This window comes from Ixodes scapularis, unplaced genomic scaffold (assembly GCF_016920785.2).
Source record: "Ixodes scapularis isolate PalLabHiFi unplaced genomic scaffold, ASM1692078v2 PGA_scaffold28__5_contigs__length_5199819, whole genome shotgun sequence".
Taxonomy (NCBI): domain Eukaryota; kingdom Metazoa; phylum Arthropoda; class Arachnida; order Ixodida; family Ixodidae; genus Ixodes; species Ixodes scapularis.
This window is the reverse complement of record NW_024609855.1, coordinates 383361-402018: the sequence shown is the minus strand read 5'-3', so window position 1 is coordinate 402018 and position 18658 is coordinate 383361.

Here is an 18658-nt window from a genome sequence, read left to right as displayed (position 1 = left end):
ACGGAAAAATGTAATGGATTTTGGTATGGTTCATGGGCTACCACGCCCCCATTTTTTGCCGGTATTGCATGGAATCGTGGTCCGCTGAAATACCTGGGAGTTCCGCTCTCACACATCAGGAGTAGCTCATCATACTGGACGTCAATGGAAACCTCGTTGAGGAGGAAAGCTGAAGCATGGAAAAGACGTGACATGTCCATGTTCACCAGGGCAAACGTGTGCAATGTGTTCCTAGTGTCTAAGCTAATGTACGTACTTCAGGTAATGCATTGTGCGCGTAAAAACATTCAAAAATTTCATCGAATTTTTGCGACATTTATTTGGCGTTCGTCGTGGGAGCCTCTCAAAAGGGACAACCTCTTCCTTCCCCTGGAGGCAGGGGGACTAAGTCTGTGTCATCTATTTGTTCGACAATTAGTATCCCGGTTTTTTTTCTTTAAGAATGCCGACCATCCCTTCCTCAAAACCGTTCTTCAGTTAAGACTGGCCACAAGTTTGAATTATTTAATTGTGTCCAGTGATGATTCCTTTCAGGGAAGACCTTGGGGCTTCCTAAAAGAGGTAGTGGACACGATTGAATTCTTGAAGACACGTTTCTCATTAGAATATTTATTTAATGTAACACGCAAGAAACTATCAGCAGCGATAATCGAAAGCATTTTTCCTATCCCGCTTTACCGAAGTCACTTTCCTGTCGATCCCCAAGATGATGTCCTTTACAGAGTAAAGAAGATGTCTGTTCCACCATCAACCAAATCGTTCTTTTTCAAACTGCACACTTCGACCTTGCCCGTTAAAACTTGGCTTCATAGTAGAGGGATATTTGTGCCGTGGACGGTTAACTGTAGGCTATGCAATAAGCCAGAAACCATAGAACACTGCTTCATTTACTGTAATGACGCCTTTTTTTCTGGGATGTGCTTCGACGAACACTAAAGAAAGACCTCGACATCACTGATCAAACTATTCGTTTTCTTCCATTCTCAAAAGGGGAAAGTGTTCCTTACGACATATTTGTAATTTTAGGCCTCCACAGTTTGTGGAGATGTAGAATGATAGATAGAAACGCGGAAGCGCCACGCACCACAAAATCTATTTTTGTGGAGAATATGGCTCAGCTGCGCAGTGTTTATGCGGCACAGCCATCCCAGCCTGATTGGTTTCCACTGTTAGACGCCTGCATAGGCCTACCAGATTTTTGAAGATTTTGCTTGTTTGCCCATTGTCAACCCCTCCGTTATATATGTATATAGCACTGTGATACTAAGGACTTTGGATGCGTTCTGTGTGTATATAGGTTTTGAAAGATTTGATTATCATTTGTTAAGTTTTGTATAATAATCTAATCAAGACATCAGCGTGTAAGAGGCCTATTGTTGACTGTAGATTGAATCCTCTCTGTAAATAGCATTTCATCTTTATCTGTATATTACTATGCTCGTTTGCCTGTTTGAATGCTTTTTGGCTGATGCGCTCTCTCTCTTGTTCTATAACTTCCATGTAATAAAGAAATAAAAATGCCCCAGTAGCTCAGTGGGAAAGACGTCCGCTTCACACGCGGTAGGACCGAGTTCGATCCCCCGTGAAACCTTTTTTTTTTTTTTTTTTTTTTTTCAAACACTTTTTGATGTTTACATTTTTTTTTACAATTATCACTGACGAAACAAAAAAAAAAAATAAGAAACAAATGTTGTGGACGACACGTCGCTGAATTAAATGGTATGGGATTTCCTTTTTGACACCTGCGAATTCAATGTAATTGCAAGGAGCATATAAATCAGGTAGCGTCCGCTTTCCCAGGTGCCCGTAAATGCCTACAGGAATTGCAGCCAGCCATTGGTCCCGATCCCTTTGATCTTTCGGAAACTCTGTCGCACAATGCCACTTCTGTTTCGGAAGCAGGACATCTGAGCCAGCTCTTCACGCAACATCTTGGGTGTATTCTTTTCGGAGCCGATCAAAATTCAGCACAGGCACTCACTACTCATCTCCAACTCCTCAATGTACAAAAAAACTCATCTTGGAGTACTGAACAACGAGTGGAACATGCATAACTGCAAAAGAATCGCACGGTGAACAGTTCCCGTACGCCGCATGTCGTCTGCTACCGGGAAAGAGAAAAAAAAAATAAAAAAAAAGAAGAAAAAACCGCACGGTCGGGTGTAGCCACGTGACTTCTGCCACTCACTCTCTTCTCTGCACTTCTCCGACCTCCGTCGGGTTTCGGTTTCGGTTTCGAGCAGTTGCGTCTTTTGGCTTTATTAAAAAAATACGCTACTCTATTGCAAAATATTAATTGGGTAGTCCTCCGACACCATAATGAAGCGCCAGGCAAAAAAATTAAAACATTTTTTTGGCGGGTGTCAGTGTCCCTTTAAAGGGACACTGACAGGGTATTTATGCTCGCCGAGGTTTTTAGTTGTACGTGACATATGAGAGCTCAACTACCCAGAACAGAATTTGCGGCTCGAAATTCGTTTTTTTTCCGCCCGAAAGCCACCGATCAAGAATTGGCCGGTTCGAGTCTCGCTCACTCTCTTTTTCGCGGTCACGGGCCGTTTTCTAAGGTATCGATGCGACCACCAAATTTAAATAAAGTCGTGGGTCACTGAAGGCACACACTCAATATTAAAAATAGAAAAAAAAATATGAAACCCATTTTTTGTGGCTTCTAAAAAGCTGTAAATACGTTGATTGAAAAAAAAAGTTCCACAGGCAACCGGAAGCATTCTGTGCGTTCGTCGTTTCGCGTATCGTGGGACTCGCGGGGACGGCGATGGCATCGGACGACGGGCGTGGGACCTCTATTTCAGAACTGTCGTTCGCGGTGCCGGCGAATTCTGTCTACCGTTAAAAGAGAAATTTGGGACTGATCAAAAGAATTGGTATTCATCCCGTACGACACGCCCGGCCACCAAGCCGATTTGCACGAAGGCGTCGCCGAGCCGTCGCTCCCTTCTCGTGGCTGAAGACAACGCTCGCGCAAACGTCAAGCACGACGTGTCTACTTCGAGTTGAATATGCACGCGTACGATTTCTTTACTAGGTGGAAATGTCCCCAAAGCGTGGTGCTTCCCGACTTCGACCCAGGAGTGCTTTTGCTAGAGAAAAATCGACAGCAAACTTTCCAACTTACAGTTTACCGGCTGAATTATTACTAAGGAAAGAGATCCACCAAAAACGAGACGCCCTAGTAGCTCGTTGGGAAAGACGTCCGCTTCATACGTGGTAGGACCGGGTTCGATCCCCCGTGTATTCTTTTTTTTCAAACATTTTCCGATGTTTACATATCTTTTTTCTTTTTTTTTACAATCATCACTGAAGAAACAAACAAAAAAATAACAAACAAATGTTGTGGACGATACTTCGCCGAATTAAACGGTATGGGATTTCCGTTTTGACACCTGCGAACTCAATGTAATCACTTTCCACAAAATGCAAGGAGCATATAAATCAGGTAGCGTTGGCTTTCCGAGGTGCCCGTAAATGTTCTACAGGAATTGCAGCCAGCCATTGGTCCCGATCCCGTTGATCTTTCGGAAACTCTGTCGCACAATGTCACTTTTTTTTCGGATGCAGGACATGTGAGCCAGCTCTTCACGCAACATTTTGGGTTTATTCTTTTCGGAGCCGATCATGGAAACTCACCACGGGCACTCACTACTCATCTCCAACTCCTCAATGTACAAAACAACTCATCTTGGAGTACAGAACAACGAGCGGAACAAACATAACTGCAAAAGAATCGCACGGCAAGCAGTTCCCGTGGTTCCCGCACGCCGCATCGCACGCCGCATGTCGTGTCGTCTGCTACCGGAGAGGAGAAAAAAAAAAAAAAAACGCACGGTCGGGTGTAGCCACGTGACTTCCGGCAGTCACTCTCTTCTCTCCACTTCTCCGACCTCCGTCGGGTTTCGGTTTCGAGCAGTTGCGTCTTTTGGCTTTATTAAAAAAATACGCTACTCTGTTGCAAAATAATAATTGGGTAGTCCTCAGACACCATAATGAAGCGCCTGGGAAAAAATAAAAAAAATTTTTTTGGGGGGTGTCAGTGTCCCTTTAAAAGTACTAAGATATTGAGGTGGGCTAGTTGGATATGCATGATGTAAAAATTAAATAGCGCAAAGGTTAGACAAAGGACAAAGGACAGAACATGTAGACAGGACAAGCGCTAACTCACAACTGGCGTTTTAATAGAAAAGAAGAGAAGGAAGCAGCATAGAAATACGCCGAAAAAGGAAGAAAAAAGATTTATAATAAAAGGAAAAAGTGAAAGGTATATAGAAGAATGAATAAAAGAAAAAGAGAAGAAAATGAGAGAAAGGGGAGCTGCGTAACTAAATTAATTCCTGGGAATATATTGAAATTAAGAAAAGGCTGTAGCTTAAAGAAAGAAGATGTTGAGAAGACTAGAAGTTCCCGCTGAATCAACCTCAAGTTGGCCACCGAAGGTAAGTTAATTCTTTTTCAGTTAAAGCCACTGAAGGTGCACTCACACAGGCGTCTTCCTTGTCTTTGATGGTGAAGGCCTCGTAGATTTCTCTTGAAGTTTTATCGCGGAACCGTCGTAGGATTTTCGTTTCTGTCAGGATCGGTAGGCATTTACAGTCTCTAACATGTACTGCGAGATGTCCCGCTGGAGTTGAATTGAGTGAGGAGGCGTGTTCCCGCAACCTGGTGTTGACGCAGCGGCCTGTCTGCCCGACGTATATCTTGCCACAAGTGAACGGTATTTCATAAATTACCTGGCTTTGGCAAGGTACATATAATTGCTTGTGTTTGACGGTGCACGGTACTTCTCGATCTTGCGGATTATTTATCTTTGGACATAGCTTCTTGAGCTTGTTAGGTGCAGAAAATATGACAGGGATGCTATATCTAGACGCCACCTTTTTCAGGTTATGCGAGACCTGGTGGATATAGGGTATCACTGCAGGACGCTGTTTTGGGGGGTTTTGTATTTTCCTTTCCCTTTCGATGGCGGATCATTCTTTCAACTGCCTCACACAAGATGGTATTTGAATAGCCAGAAGTCGCAAGCCGTTGTAATTGCTCTTCAAAGCTCTGTCCCGCCTTGTGTTCGCACGATTTCTTGAGGGCCGCGTTGAGACAGTTGTTGATGATTCCCGTCTTTATGAGCTTTGAATGCGAAGACTCATATTGAAGTAATCTTTTCTGCGACCTTGGTTTATACATCCAACACGAGTGGTATTCTTGGAATTTTAGTTGTAGATCGAGAAATTGTAGGGAGAAGTCTGTAGGTAGCTCGTAGGTAAACTTTAGCCCTTGAGAATTTTGTGTAAAGATTGCTCGGATGTTGTTGATTTGCGTCTCCTCTTTTTCACCTGGTTTTTTGCTTAGAAGCACGAGATAGTCGTCAACGTACCTGTATACTTTCGGTACCTGGTCGTTGGTTATTTGCTGAGCGATGGCTCGATCGCACAGAGACAAAAAGATGTCGCATAGCACCGGAGCTACGCAGGAACCGATGCAGATTCCCTTCTTTTGCAGGTAGTGATTGTTGTCAAAAGTGACGACTGTGGATGCAAGGTAGTATGTCAGCAGTTCCATGAATGAATCCAGATGTAAGCCAGAGTTGTTTTGGAAAGAAACTGTACCATTGTGCTCAATACAATCTCTAACGGCTTCGAACAGACGGTCATGAGGTATGGAATAGAACAAATCTTCCACGTCAAGGGAGAAACCGTATCTTACTTGTTGGTTGTTATTTTTTAGAAAATGTATAATTTCTTCTGAATTATGAATCAGAAAAGGATCTTCAAGTCGAAGAGCAGATAAGTTATTGAAAATGAACCGTGAGATTGCTCCTTGCCATGAACCTCTTTCTGTGACAACGACTCGGAATGGACCTTCTATTTTGTGCGTCTTTGCCGTGAAAAACATATCCAAAAATTCTTTTTCGGCAGTAGTAATTTGTTTTTTCAGGTTAGTCAGGACATGTCTGGAGCAAAGTTGAAGTACTTTAGCTTTTACTTTTTTTATGTTAATGTCTTGTAACTTTTTAAAGTTTTTCTGGATGGCTACTCCTGCCTTTTCCATATAAGTGGTGTTTGAACACACTACAAATCCTCCTTCTTTATCGGAAACTAGGAGGTTTAAATTTTGTTGTTTAAAATATTTTTCCACTCTAATATTTTTTGTCTTGACCTCAGTCTGTTTGACTTTCAACAATACGTCAAGACAATCATCTACACATCTGCTTCTGTCATTATCTGGGGCTTTTCCCGTGATGTTGCGAATAGTCGATAACATCTGTATACCTTGTAAGTTCGGTGCCGTACAAAATTTGGGGCCTTTCTCAAGGACTTTGACGATTCCTGAGGGGAGGGACGGAGTGTCCAATAGTCTGATGGACTCGCCTTGATGTTCCTTGTGTTTAGCCCGAAGCGTTCGTAGGTGTGGTATATAGGTCCTCCAGAGCGATTCCGTCATCCTTTGTGCATTGTAGAGGAAGGACCGGTATCTCGATTCATTATTGAAGCCAGGATTGTTGTTGTTAGCAAGTAGCCAGAGGCACTCACGGAAAAAACGCACTTGTCTCCACAATTCGGAACGCAGAATCCTGCAAATCCTTTTGCTGTGGCGGAGTGATGGTCTTGCTTGGCCAAACAGTCCTCCGATGTCATGAGGTATTACGTTTTTTCTGATGGCGAATGCATAAAATCTTGCCCGGCAGGTTGATTCGGCGATTAAAAAGATATAATATGAAACAGGATCATGAGAAGAGACACACGGAAAAGGGCCCATAGTAGAAGACAGAAATTGTACTAAGATATTGAGGTGGGCTAGTTGGATATGCATGATGTAAAAATTAAATAGCGCAAAGGTTAGACAAAGGACAAAGGACAGAACATGTAGACAGGACAAGCGCTAACTCACAACTGGCGTTTTAATAGAAAAGAAGAGAAGGAAGCAGCATAGAAATACGCCGAAAAAGGAAGAAAAAAGATTTATAATAAAAGGAAAAAGTGAAAGGTATATAGAAGAATGAATAAAAGAAAAGAGAAGAAAATGAGAGAAAGGGGAGCTGCGTAACTAAATTAATTCCTGGGAATATATTGAAATTAAGAAAAGGCTGTAGCTTAAAGAAAGAAGATGTTGAGAAGACTAGAAGTTCCCGCTGAATCAACCTCAAGTTGGCCACCGAAGGTAAGTTAATTCTTTTTCAGTTAAAGCCACTGAAGGTGCACTCACACAGGCGTCTTCCTTGTCTTTGATGGTGAAGGCCTCGTAGATTTCTCTTGAAGTTTTATCGCGGAACCGTCGTAGGATTTTCGTTTCTGTCAGGATCGGTAGGCATTTACAGTCTCTAACATGTACTGCGAGATGTCCCGCTGGAGTTGAATTGAGTGAGGAGGCGTGTTCCCGCAACCTGGTGTTGACGCAGCGGCCTGTCTGCCCGACGTATATCTTGCCACAAGTGAACGGTATTTCATAAATTACCTTATGAACGGTATTCATAAATTGCCAAAGCCAGGTAATTTATGAAATACCGTTCACTTGTGGCAAGATATACGTCGGGCAGACAGGCCGCTGCGTCAACACCAGGTTGCGGGAACACGCCTCCTCACTCAATTCAACTCCAGCGGGACATCTCGCAGTACATGTTAGAGACTGTAAATGCCTACCGATCCTGACAGAAACGAAAATCCTACGACGGTTCCGCGATAAAACTTCAAGAGAAATCTACGAGGCCTTCACCATCAAAGACAAGGAAGACGCCTGTGTGAGTGCACCTTCAGTGGCTTTAACTGAAAAAGAATTAACTTACCTTCGGTGGCCAACTTGAGGTTGATTCAGCGGGAACTTCTAGTCTTCTCAACATCTTCTTTCTTTAAGCTACAGCCTTTTCTTAATTTCAATATATTCCCAGGAATTAATTTAGTTACGCAGCTCCCCTTTCTCTCATTTTCTTCTCTTTTCTTTTATTCATTCTTCTATATACCTTTCACTTTTTCCTTTTATTATAAATCTTTTTTCTTCCTTTTTCGGCGTATTTCTATGCTGCTTCCTTCTCTTCTTTTCTATTAAAACGCCAGTTGTGAGTTAGCGCTTGTCCTGTCTACATGTTCTGTCCTTTGTCCTTTGTCTAACCTTTGCGCTATTTAATTTTTACCCTTTAAAAGGTTTTTCAGGGGAGGAACTTACTTTTTTTATTTATTTGTTTAAGTGACATACCCTCAGGGCCATCGGCATTACAGAGGTGAGCGGGAGTTAGAAGAGAACAGAACAAAGCTTTACACTTTGGAGCTCAGTCTGAGCTGTATAGATTATTTACGGCAATTTTAAACATATAGTAAGTGGAAATTGTGGCGACAGATGTGGGAAGGTATAGTTCCAGTCCACTGAAATTTTTGGGAATGGATGACTCTTGTTTTGGAATGTCTACTTTATATATATATGATGAAATCCGTGACAAAATATTAGACGGGTGATTCAGCGGTCGGTTGTGAAGTATTGCGTTATTATGGTATCTCTTATGAAAGTGACATCAACGCGCTAATTTACGACGTAAAGTGAGGTAGGCAGCGATAGGCTGGTTGCCATGGAGCATAATTATTAAGATAAAACACACAGAACAATTTCGTACTGACCGAACGACGGTTAGCGAGCGAAACCTGTCCCACGACGTTTCATCGAATGACACTTTAGCGAATGGCGGCGTTCATTTGACCGAATAGATAAAATGGAAGCCGCCGCCGTCCTGTTTTCGAGCTTGCCGAACCTTTGGCGATGGACGCTCGAACTTGAGTTCATATTATTTTCCCCAAACTATAGTAAAGCACCTCTTGCTATCGTTCCGAACAGACCGCCTGGCGCGCTCTGTTTGGATACCCAGTTTGCCGCCCCTACAAATGCCTAAACGTCGACTCGCGTATGTGATCTCTATTCGCTAAAATGCAATTCGCTAAAACGTCTTCGTTCATATAATATGGACTCGTATTAATGTTTTTAAGTTGTTTTACAAAAATTGTGCACGCAGGTTCGTGTCTGTCTCTCCTTTTTGCGCCCTCTGCGAGAAGCCGTTGGCAAAAATATAAGCGCCTTCTCTTTTTTTCGTAGAAAAAACCGTGCGCAACAAAAGTAAAAAAAAAAAATATATTAAAATAAAATAAAAAGACAGGCCTCCATTTTTTCTATTCGGTCAAATGAACCCTTCACAATCACAACGCCGACAACCAGGCGAAGTCTAGGGAGCCTTGATGTGCGCTTTGCTAGGGTGATGCCACCCTTTGTAATACCGCTCGCCGACAAACCAGCAGCCATTTTGGTTCTGGGCATCCGTGGCGCTTATAACTCTCCCGGAAACAAGCACCATATCTCACAAGTTCGGAGCAGGGAAGTCAAGAAGCCGCTCGCTCTCCACAACATGCGCGCACGATGAAGAAAGCGCGAAACAAAACGAAAATAAAAGAAACGGGGAAACAAAACTAAAAGCCAGAGGGAACTAGCTAAACAAACAAAATGACAAGAGCAGGATGCGTCGCCCGGCCCAGCCCAATACCCCCCCCCCCCCACACACACACACACACACACACACACGCACACACTGACACACACATCTGGAGCCGTCAGCGCCGCTGCGAAAGAACTTCGAGGATGGCTGAGAGCCGGAGGCAGTGGCGGTGGCCGCGGCTGCAGAGGCCGACGCCGCCTTCCGTGACCTCGGTGACTCGGTGAATGGCTGTGACTCAGTGAACGGCTGTGATTCGGTGAAGCGCCGTGAAGTCGAACTGGTCGAACGACTTCATGAACGGGATCAGTTCACGGGCGTGAGGGGAACGACTTGCTGAACTCGATGAGCTCGTGATGGGACGGTGAGCGACTTCGTGAATTCAGAGTTGGCGGTGATGGGATGGGGAATGCTTCATGAACTCTGTCGGATCCGTGATGTGACGGTGAGCGACTTTGAGAATTCAGAGTTGGCAGTGATGGAATGGGGAATGCTTCATGAAGTCTACAGGATTCGTGATGTGACGGTGAAGTACTTCGTGAACTTCACGGATTCGTGAAGTGACGGTGAATGACTTTGTGAGCTCAGAGATTGCGGTGACGTGATGGGGATGAGTTCGTTGTCCGGTTGAACTCCGTGATGTGAATGGCCGTGACTTTTGGACGTCGGTGTACTCTGTGATGTAAGGGGCTGTGACGTTTGGACGTCGGTGTACTTTGTGATGTGAAAGGCCGTGACTCTTAGACGTCGGTGTATTCTGTGATGTGAAAGGCTGTGACTTTTGGACGTTGATGTACTTTGTGATGTGAGGGGCTTTGACTTTTGGATGTTGCTGTAATTAGTAATGTGATGGTGAGTGAGTGGGTTCGGAAATGCCGACCTAACTTGTGTGCAGTGCAGGCGAAGGCAATGCGTGACGTCACAGGAAATATAACGTCAATACGTGATGTCTTGTGACGTCAATACGACGTCACGTGATTTCATGTGAGGTCAATACGTGACGTCACAGGAAAGATGGCAGCGCCCAGGCACCGGCTGGCCTTGGCGGGGCGGGTGCATTGGCCGGAGCATGTCGGATGCGTTGCTCGTTGTCATTGGTCTCAGCGAGTTTATTTCAGACGCGGGAGCCGTCATATAAGGCCGGTCGAAAGCGACTTTTATGTTCAGCGTGGTCTCTCACGTAACTGCAACGTGGAAATACGAAGGAACGGTGTGCATTTCGCTGGCTATAGATGGGACTATATCCGCGAGCGTGGCCGAGTGATTCCACTTCCGGCCGCCGAAGCGTACGGACGTGAGATGTCTGGCTCCGAAGGAGCGGTGTCAGCGGCCCACGCCGGCCGCGGTATCAGGGCTTCCGATAATGAAGATTACCAGGTCATGCTGCCTCCCCTGCCAACCGGGTCTGTTGTTCTAAATACTGTCTTTTTGCATGCGGACATGAAAGGGCGGCCGTACCGCATCGAAGATTTCCGCGACGCGTTGGTTCGTCTGGGTGCGCTCCCTGAGGTCTCTGCCCTCGGGGCGTACCAGATGAACCACGTGTGGGCGGTAACGTTCAAGACTCCCGTGGGAAAAAAACGGATCCTGGAAACGCCGGAGCTGACGGTCAAGGGCCGCCGCTGCGTCGTCGTTGACCCCTGCCACCAGGACATACGTGTGAAGCTGCACTGGCTTCTCTTCAACGTGCCCGACGACGATGTGAGGGCGGCACTGGCGCCGTACGGCAAGGTTACCGAGGTGGCCAGGGAGAAGTGGCGCGTCGACGGCTGCCAGAGCGTCGGCACCATGACGCGCACGGCGGTGCTGCGACTCAAGGCTGGAGTCACCCTAGACGACATCCCGCACCAGCTTCGTGTGGGCGGCGAGTTGGCCCTCGTAGTCGTCCCTGGCAGGGCACCGCTCTGTCTCCGGTGTCAGCGGACGGGGCACATCCGCAAGGAGTGCCGTGTCCCGAGGTGCAGTGTCTGCCGCCGGTTCGGCCATGAGGGCGCCCAGTGCGTCCGGTCGTACGCGGCGGCTGCTGCGCCCGTGGGGGGCTTGGAGAAATCTGAGCTCCTCATGGATGAGGCTGAGACCGAGGAGGCTGCCAAGGGTTCTCCGGGCAACGAGGGCCCTGCGGTGAACGACTCCTCTCAACCTAAAGGCGGCGGGGCCTCAGGACCGGAAGAAGCGGCACCAATGGTGGAGAAGCAAGCTGAGCAACGGGAGCTGCCGTCGGTGGAAACGCTTGCACCGCCTGGTGCGCAGGTTACCGTTGGTGACGACGCCGGTGAGGGACGGCCCGACGACGTGCCTATGGCCGACGCTGACGCCTCGGCGGGCAGCTCTGCGGCGAAAAGGGCGCATGACGACGACGGCATTGACCCAACCGAGAAGAAGAAGGTGGAGCCACCTTCAAAGGCGGCCCCTATGTGGAGGCGACGTGGCCCCTTCAAGCCTGACATTCCTGCGGAAGACAGGAGGGCGGCCAAGCCGCCCCCGTGAGTGCCCGCGCCGAAGTTAGCCTAGGGCCTCGGAATCGGAGCCACTAGAGGACAGACGCCAGCCTGCGTCGAGACGGGTCGTCGCGCATGTCCGTTCCGAGGTAAGCGCCATACGGTCTGTCTCCCTTCCTGAATGGCGGTGGTGTTAGAGGCGCCATTACGTGTTGCGACGCTTAATGTCCGCGGGCTTGCAGCGAGGCGTCGGCAGTACCAACTAAGTCGACTGTTCGCCGAGAACGATCTTGACATCATCGCCATTCAGGAAACCAAAGTCGAGAGTCTAGAACAGACAGATCGTATGGTGCAACCTTTCCGAACTCTTTTTAATGTATGTGTTTCGCACGCTGTGGGAACATCGGGGGGATGTTGTTTGTTTATTCGTCGGTCTCTGGATGTTGTCGAGACTGCTATGCTTTCTTGCGCGTATGGCCGTTTTGTTTTATGCGATTTTTTCTTTTCGAATATTGAGTGGCGCGTCATTTGTGTCTATGCACCAACCAGCGAGCGGGAGCGCAAGTTTTTTTTTGAAGGCGTAAGTCAGTATCTTAACTGCGATAAGGTAGTTATTTTCCTGGGGGACTTTAATTGTGTTTGCGCGCCTGAGGATCGTGCGAATATGACCCGAGTTCGTGACCAAAGTGCTTTTTATTTAAATGATGTTATCATGGGTAATTCATTGGAGGACATTGCGCACGTTTCCTCAAAAAGCAGCGTCCATTTTACACATTTTCAAGGCTCTAGTCATGCTCGTCTCGACAGGGCCTATATTTCGCTCGATCTTGTCCCGTTATGCGATCAGTATTCTGTATTGCCAGTTTCTTTCAGTGACCACGCTTTAGTCATGTTCACCCTTGGCGACAAAGTTAGAAAGCCAAGGTGGAATTGGTCGCTTTGGAAGATGAATAGTAGTCTTGTGAACGATGAAGTATTCAGAGAAAAAGTAGATGACTTGTTCAGAAAGTTCCGCGAGGATGAACCGACAATGTGGGGGGTGCGCTGGGAGCTTTTTAAAGAAGACGTAAAACTTACTGCCATCGAAAGGAGCAGTATTATTAATTATCAAAAGCGGCAAAAAGAGGAAAAGCTACGGAGCCAGCTTAATTTTCTTTTAAAGGAAGACGGCGTGAAGCCGGGCGAGTTTGAAAAAGAAATTAGAGATATAAAAAATCAGCTCGAAATACTCGATTGTGAAAGATACCGAGGGGCTATCGTGCGATCACGATCAGAAAAGCTGTGGCTGGGCGAAAGGCCAACGAAGCGTGCGGTGAGCGATGAGAAGAGGCATGCTCATCGAAATGAGATAAAAGAAATTTGTTACAGTAATCTGATAACGCGCGATCAGAAGACAATCGAGCGAGCTTTTGTCGAACATTACCGCGATCTGCTTGGTCACTGCGCTCAGAAAGGTGCCGGGTTTGAAAGTGAATTTTTGGCACTCATGCCCAGGCTTGAAGGGCATGTACGAGAAGAGTTAGAAGCGCCTATCAGCGTTAGCGAGTTGGAAGCGGCAATCGTGGCCTTAACCAATAGTAAAACTCCTGGGCCGGATGGGCTCTGTGTCGATTTCTACAAAACGTTTAAGAAGGAAGCCGCCGACGCTTTGTATGAGGTACTGTCGGAGGCGTACGAAATATCTTTGTTGCCGCCATCCTTTCTGAAGTCCCATATTGTACTAGTCCCAAAGTCCGACGACCGAGTCAAACTTTTATCCGTTTCGTCTTACAGACCAATAAGTCTTACGAACGTCGACTACAAAATATATATGAAAGTCTTAGCTAGACGGTTGCAAAGCGTTATCACATCCCTGGTCGGGCCGCATCAGACGTGCGGCATAAAGGGTCGTACCATATGCACGAACATTCATGTTGCGCGAAGCATTTTAGAATGTTGTGACGCTTTGGAGGGTCGTGTTGCAATGCTGCAACTAGACCTAGAGAAGGCGTTTGATCGTGTCTCGCATGATGTCCTTTTTTGTATTTTGGAACACGCAAACGTAGGTTCTGTTATTTTAGATGGATTAAAAATGGCTTACGCGAACTGTTCGACAGCAATTATAGTTAATAAGAGTGTCAGTGAAACTGTCGAAGTCCACTCTTCTGTGCGGCAAGGTTGTCCTCTATCCCCGTTGTTGTTCGCGATTTATTTAGAACCCTTTTGTTTAAAGCTTCTTAATAACAAACTCATACAAGGTTTTAAATTAGAGTCATCCGAAGTTAAAGTGCTTTCTTACGCGGATGATATAGCAGTTTTTTGTACTGACCATGACAGTTTGCGTGAAGTTGTCAGAGTCGCGGCTGGCTTTTGCAGGCAAACTGGTAGTGTAATAAATTGGGGCAAATGTGCAGGGTTCTGGCACGGTAACTGGGCCACCACACCTGGTTTTTTTTTGAACGTCCAGTGGACAACCTTGCCGGGGAAGTATCTTGGTGTGCCGCTCGAACACTACCGAGACACTACTCAAATGTGGAATGAAGAGACTGATAGGGCAAGGGCGAAAGCGGAGGGTTGGAGGGGTCGCGATTTATCTATGTTTGCGCGCGCCACTGTCTGGAATTTGTTTTTGATCGCGAAAATTTGGTATATACTACAAGCATTGCCTATGTCACGCCTAAACGTGCAGAAACTGCACAGAGTTTTTGCGGTTTTTATTTGGAGTTCGTGCTGGGAACGCTCTTCCCGTACAAATTTGTTTCGCTCTGTTCGCAGTGGAGGTCTGGGGCTGTCCCACTTGTTTATTCGTCAGGTTGTTTCAAGGTTCATGTTTTTACGTGACCAGAATGATTCATTTTTGCGTACAGTTCTGCAGGTTCTTTTGCAAAATTCTCTGCCTGAGTTTCTGGTGTCGTCTAGTGACCCAATATGTGCTAGTGTTCAAGGGTTCATGCGAGAAGTTGTACTTTCCTTTCGTATGCTCAAGGTACGCTTTTCCTTGGAATACCTAAGTTCAGTAAGTCGCAAGCGGCTGTATAAAGACCTCGTAGACGTGCTTTTACCCGTACCTTTATATAGGTCACTGTACTGTGGCGCACCAGGGCAGGACGTCTTAAAGAGGGTAAAGAAAATGCCGGTGAAGCCTTCGTTTAAATCCTTTTTCTTTAAACTACACTGCGGCGCGCTGCCTGTAAAGCCGTGGCTTGAGGAGAGAGGTCTGTTTGTCCCATGGTCGATCAATTGTCTACTATGTAAAAAACCCGAAACAATAGAACACATATTTCTCGATTGTTGGGATGCGGTTTTCCTGTGGGACATTCTTCAGCGCACGTTGAAGAAAGACCTCCCCCTCACCCCTCATGGCATCCGTTTTTTGCCGTTGGTCAATGAAGGTGGGGTACCGTACGACTTGCTCATGCTCCTCGGCCTCCACAGTCTCTGGAGGACCAGAACGGGAGTAAACAACGCAGATATAAAGGTGCGCCCCGCTAGAGAGTACTTTATTGAAAGTGTCGCGTATATTCGGGAAGTGTATCGCGCTTTGTCAGAGCCTCCGGACTGGATATCCATTCTAGACGGATTGGTGTGTTTAAAAAGTTTTTAAAGTAGTCGCGTGACTGCACAGAGGCCTACGTGTTTTACCATCTGAACGTGAGTGTGCTTTCTGTTGTTGTTCCCATTGTCTAATCAGGCAATAAATAAAAAAAAAAAAAAAAAGCGAGCGTGGCCGAGTGGTTAACGCACTTGGCTTCTACGCAAAGTGTCCCAGGTTCGATGCCTGGGCAGATCAATTTTCGTGAATTTGTTTAGAAAGTGTTTTAAGTTTATTCGAGAAGCTTCCCGATTGTTCTCGTCAGTTCTGGGTCAGAGTATTCTAAGGCCGAACTACGAATGTTCGCGACGCTTCCCTTCTCAATAAAACGTGCTCCGCATGGCTGTGGCTCACTCTTTTCGCTAGTGTTTGAACGTGTCATTTCGCCGTCATTAACGCTCGCCTTTCACGCCTGTTATTACTCTTGTTTTGACACAAGTTTGCCTTATTAAATGTTTAGCTTCCTTGTCAGTCCCCGACTCGCCAATCCATCGGTGACAATATTGCCACGACTCGAATATTCCTAGGATAAATTTTAACGCAACGTTTTTGTACTCTCGTTCACCATCGGAATCTTCGATGTCTGCAGTGAAGCATGTGCTATATATTTGAATACTCGGTTTAGCAGCGGAAATCGCGTAAGTCGTGCTTGGCAGTGTGTAATCGTGGTGTCACTTCGTTCAAATGCCCGAAGGCTCACTTTAGTTGTGCGGCGCACGGGAAAGCTGCCTTGAAGCAGGTAGTTCACGTGCCGTGCTAGATGATGATGTGGTGCACTCTCAGAAAAAAAGGGTATGTTCTAACACCCCTTCTCCCATATACGACACCCGAAATGTTCAGTTGGACGTCAAGCGCGCTGCCGCCGAACCAACCACCCAGGGGGCACCTGTGAAAGCAGGTTTTTGGAGAGTGGCGGCTTCACGGACCCCGAGCCATGCGGGTTCGCGCGCCCACGTCTGGTTGTGCGCGTGGCTTTCCCGTGTCCGGGGAAAAGGGCATCCTGGTGGTTCAGCTGAGCCCGGGGTAGGTTTGGACCCTTCGGGGACCCCCGGGTGAGGCAATACACCACTTCGGCCCCCGCTTCCCGTAGACGGGTGTCCTGGCTTGGCCCGACCAGGATGATTCAGTCAGTCGCCTTTTCTTCCACTATCCCCTCCCTTCTTTCTCCTTTCTCTGCTCTTCTCTTTTTCATCCTCACATTCTTTGGCGGCAAGGGCTAACCTTGGGTAAAGACAGATACCTTTCTCGAACCACACTTGGCTATAGTTACTTGGTGGCACTCGTAGTGTAGCATACCCAGCCAAGCCATACTTGCTATGGGGTGCTACCTACCCCTTGTTGGGCTCGGTGGTGGGTGGTGCGCCACAGTTTCTGAACATCCTCCACCTTTCATGGCTTCCGCAAATCCTAAACGCGGTTCGGGACGAACCACTAAGAGGCAGCGTCCAGGACCACAGACCATTGAAAAAGAAACTGTTGAAATATTTTCAAAGTTCTGTGTTATTCACTCACATGATGAGCAAAAACCTGTAGCAAAGATGTCACCATTTATTGTCGCCAAAGTGCTACAAAACCTTGTTGGATTTTCTTACAAGGACAAAAAACTACACTCGGAAGACCTTCTTTGTTGAAATAAATACTAAAAAACAAAGCGAAGCGCTTCTCAGACTGACCATCATTGTGGACGTGGAGGTGTCGGTGAGTCCTCACCGTACACTAAACACGGTCCGTGGTGTCCTGTCAGAAGAAGCCATTCTTTACACCAGTGAAGATGAACTTCTTGAGGGACTAAGAAGTTCGGGTGTCGTCGATGTCAGACGCATAGTGTTCCGCAAGAATGGTGAAAATATCCCCTCAAAACATGTTATCCTTACCCCACTCCCCGAGACGGTCAAAGCCGGTTAACTCAACTGTCGCATCCGCCCGTACATCCCCAGCCGCCAGCGGTGTTTCCACGGGTCACGCAGCTGTCGTGGGAAGGAGACATGTGCCAGGTATGGAAATCAGGGTCACGTGTCTGATGGTTGCGAGGCAGAGGCACACTGCGCAAATTGCAGAGGACCACATTCTGCCTACTACCAAAGCTGCCCCCTCTGGAAGCAAGAGAAGGACATCCTCGCAGTTAAGGTTAAAGAAAACCTGTCCTACGCAGATGCAAAGAAGCGCTTTTCTTTCCTTGCTAAGGGAGGTTATGCCGAGGTGGTGCGCAGGGGCTTGCACCACGCTCGGAGAGAAAGGCCACTCAGGTCTCTCCCGAGTTCTTGGTTGCCGACCTATGGGCCCCATCCCCACAACAGAGGCAGCAGGTTGCTCCCCTGGGCTAGGACAGGCCGGCGATACTCGTGTCCGCCTTCCCTTTTAAGACGCTGGCGAGGTGTCAGCATGCTCACCCTTCTCGCGGAGAGGGCGCTCCAGCTGACTTCTCTGCTCAGGACAGGCCAGCACCGGCTGTACCTGTCACTACAGGCCACACTCCTGTGGAGGAGAAAAAGCAAGTACCTCAGTCTCTGGAGAGACAGCCAGGAACCAAGGACCTGCGTGGGTCGCATGCAGCTTGTTTGTTGGGAAACGAGGTGGAAGAGCTGGACGGGGTAGAACCCCTCCCCAGTTCATCAACCACCCTTTCACCCAGTTCTGGTCATGGCCTCGGATCAGGGCCTCGCGGCACGGAACCTCCCAGGCCGGCAGGCAAGTCTGTCTGCAAAGCTCAGGAAAATACTAGCGCTTCTTGTCTGCCCCCTCGTCGACTCCGGGTTCTGACCAGGGCGAGATGGAGTGGCAGACTACCAAGAAACAAAATATAAAAAAAAAAACGTAATTCCTCCGAAGTGAAGCAACTGACTCACCTTTTCATGTGTTCCGGTTTTTTTCCTTAAAATGGCTTCAGTACTCGTACAGTGGAACTGCCGTGGCCTTCTAAGAAACCTGGACTATGCAGAGCATCTTCTGGAGCAGTACAAGCCACGAGCGCTGTGCTTGCAACAGACTCATTAGAGTCCCAGTCGCACTAATTTTCTGAGACGTTACCAGGTTCTCCGAAAGGATCGCCCGGGCTCTGGCAATTCTTCTGGTGGAGTTGCGGTCGTCCTCCCGAGAGACGTTCCCTGCACAGAGGTTGCACTGTCCACACCATTTGAAGCAGTGGCAGTTCGGTTCATGCACCATAAAGCTCTG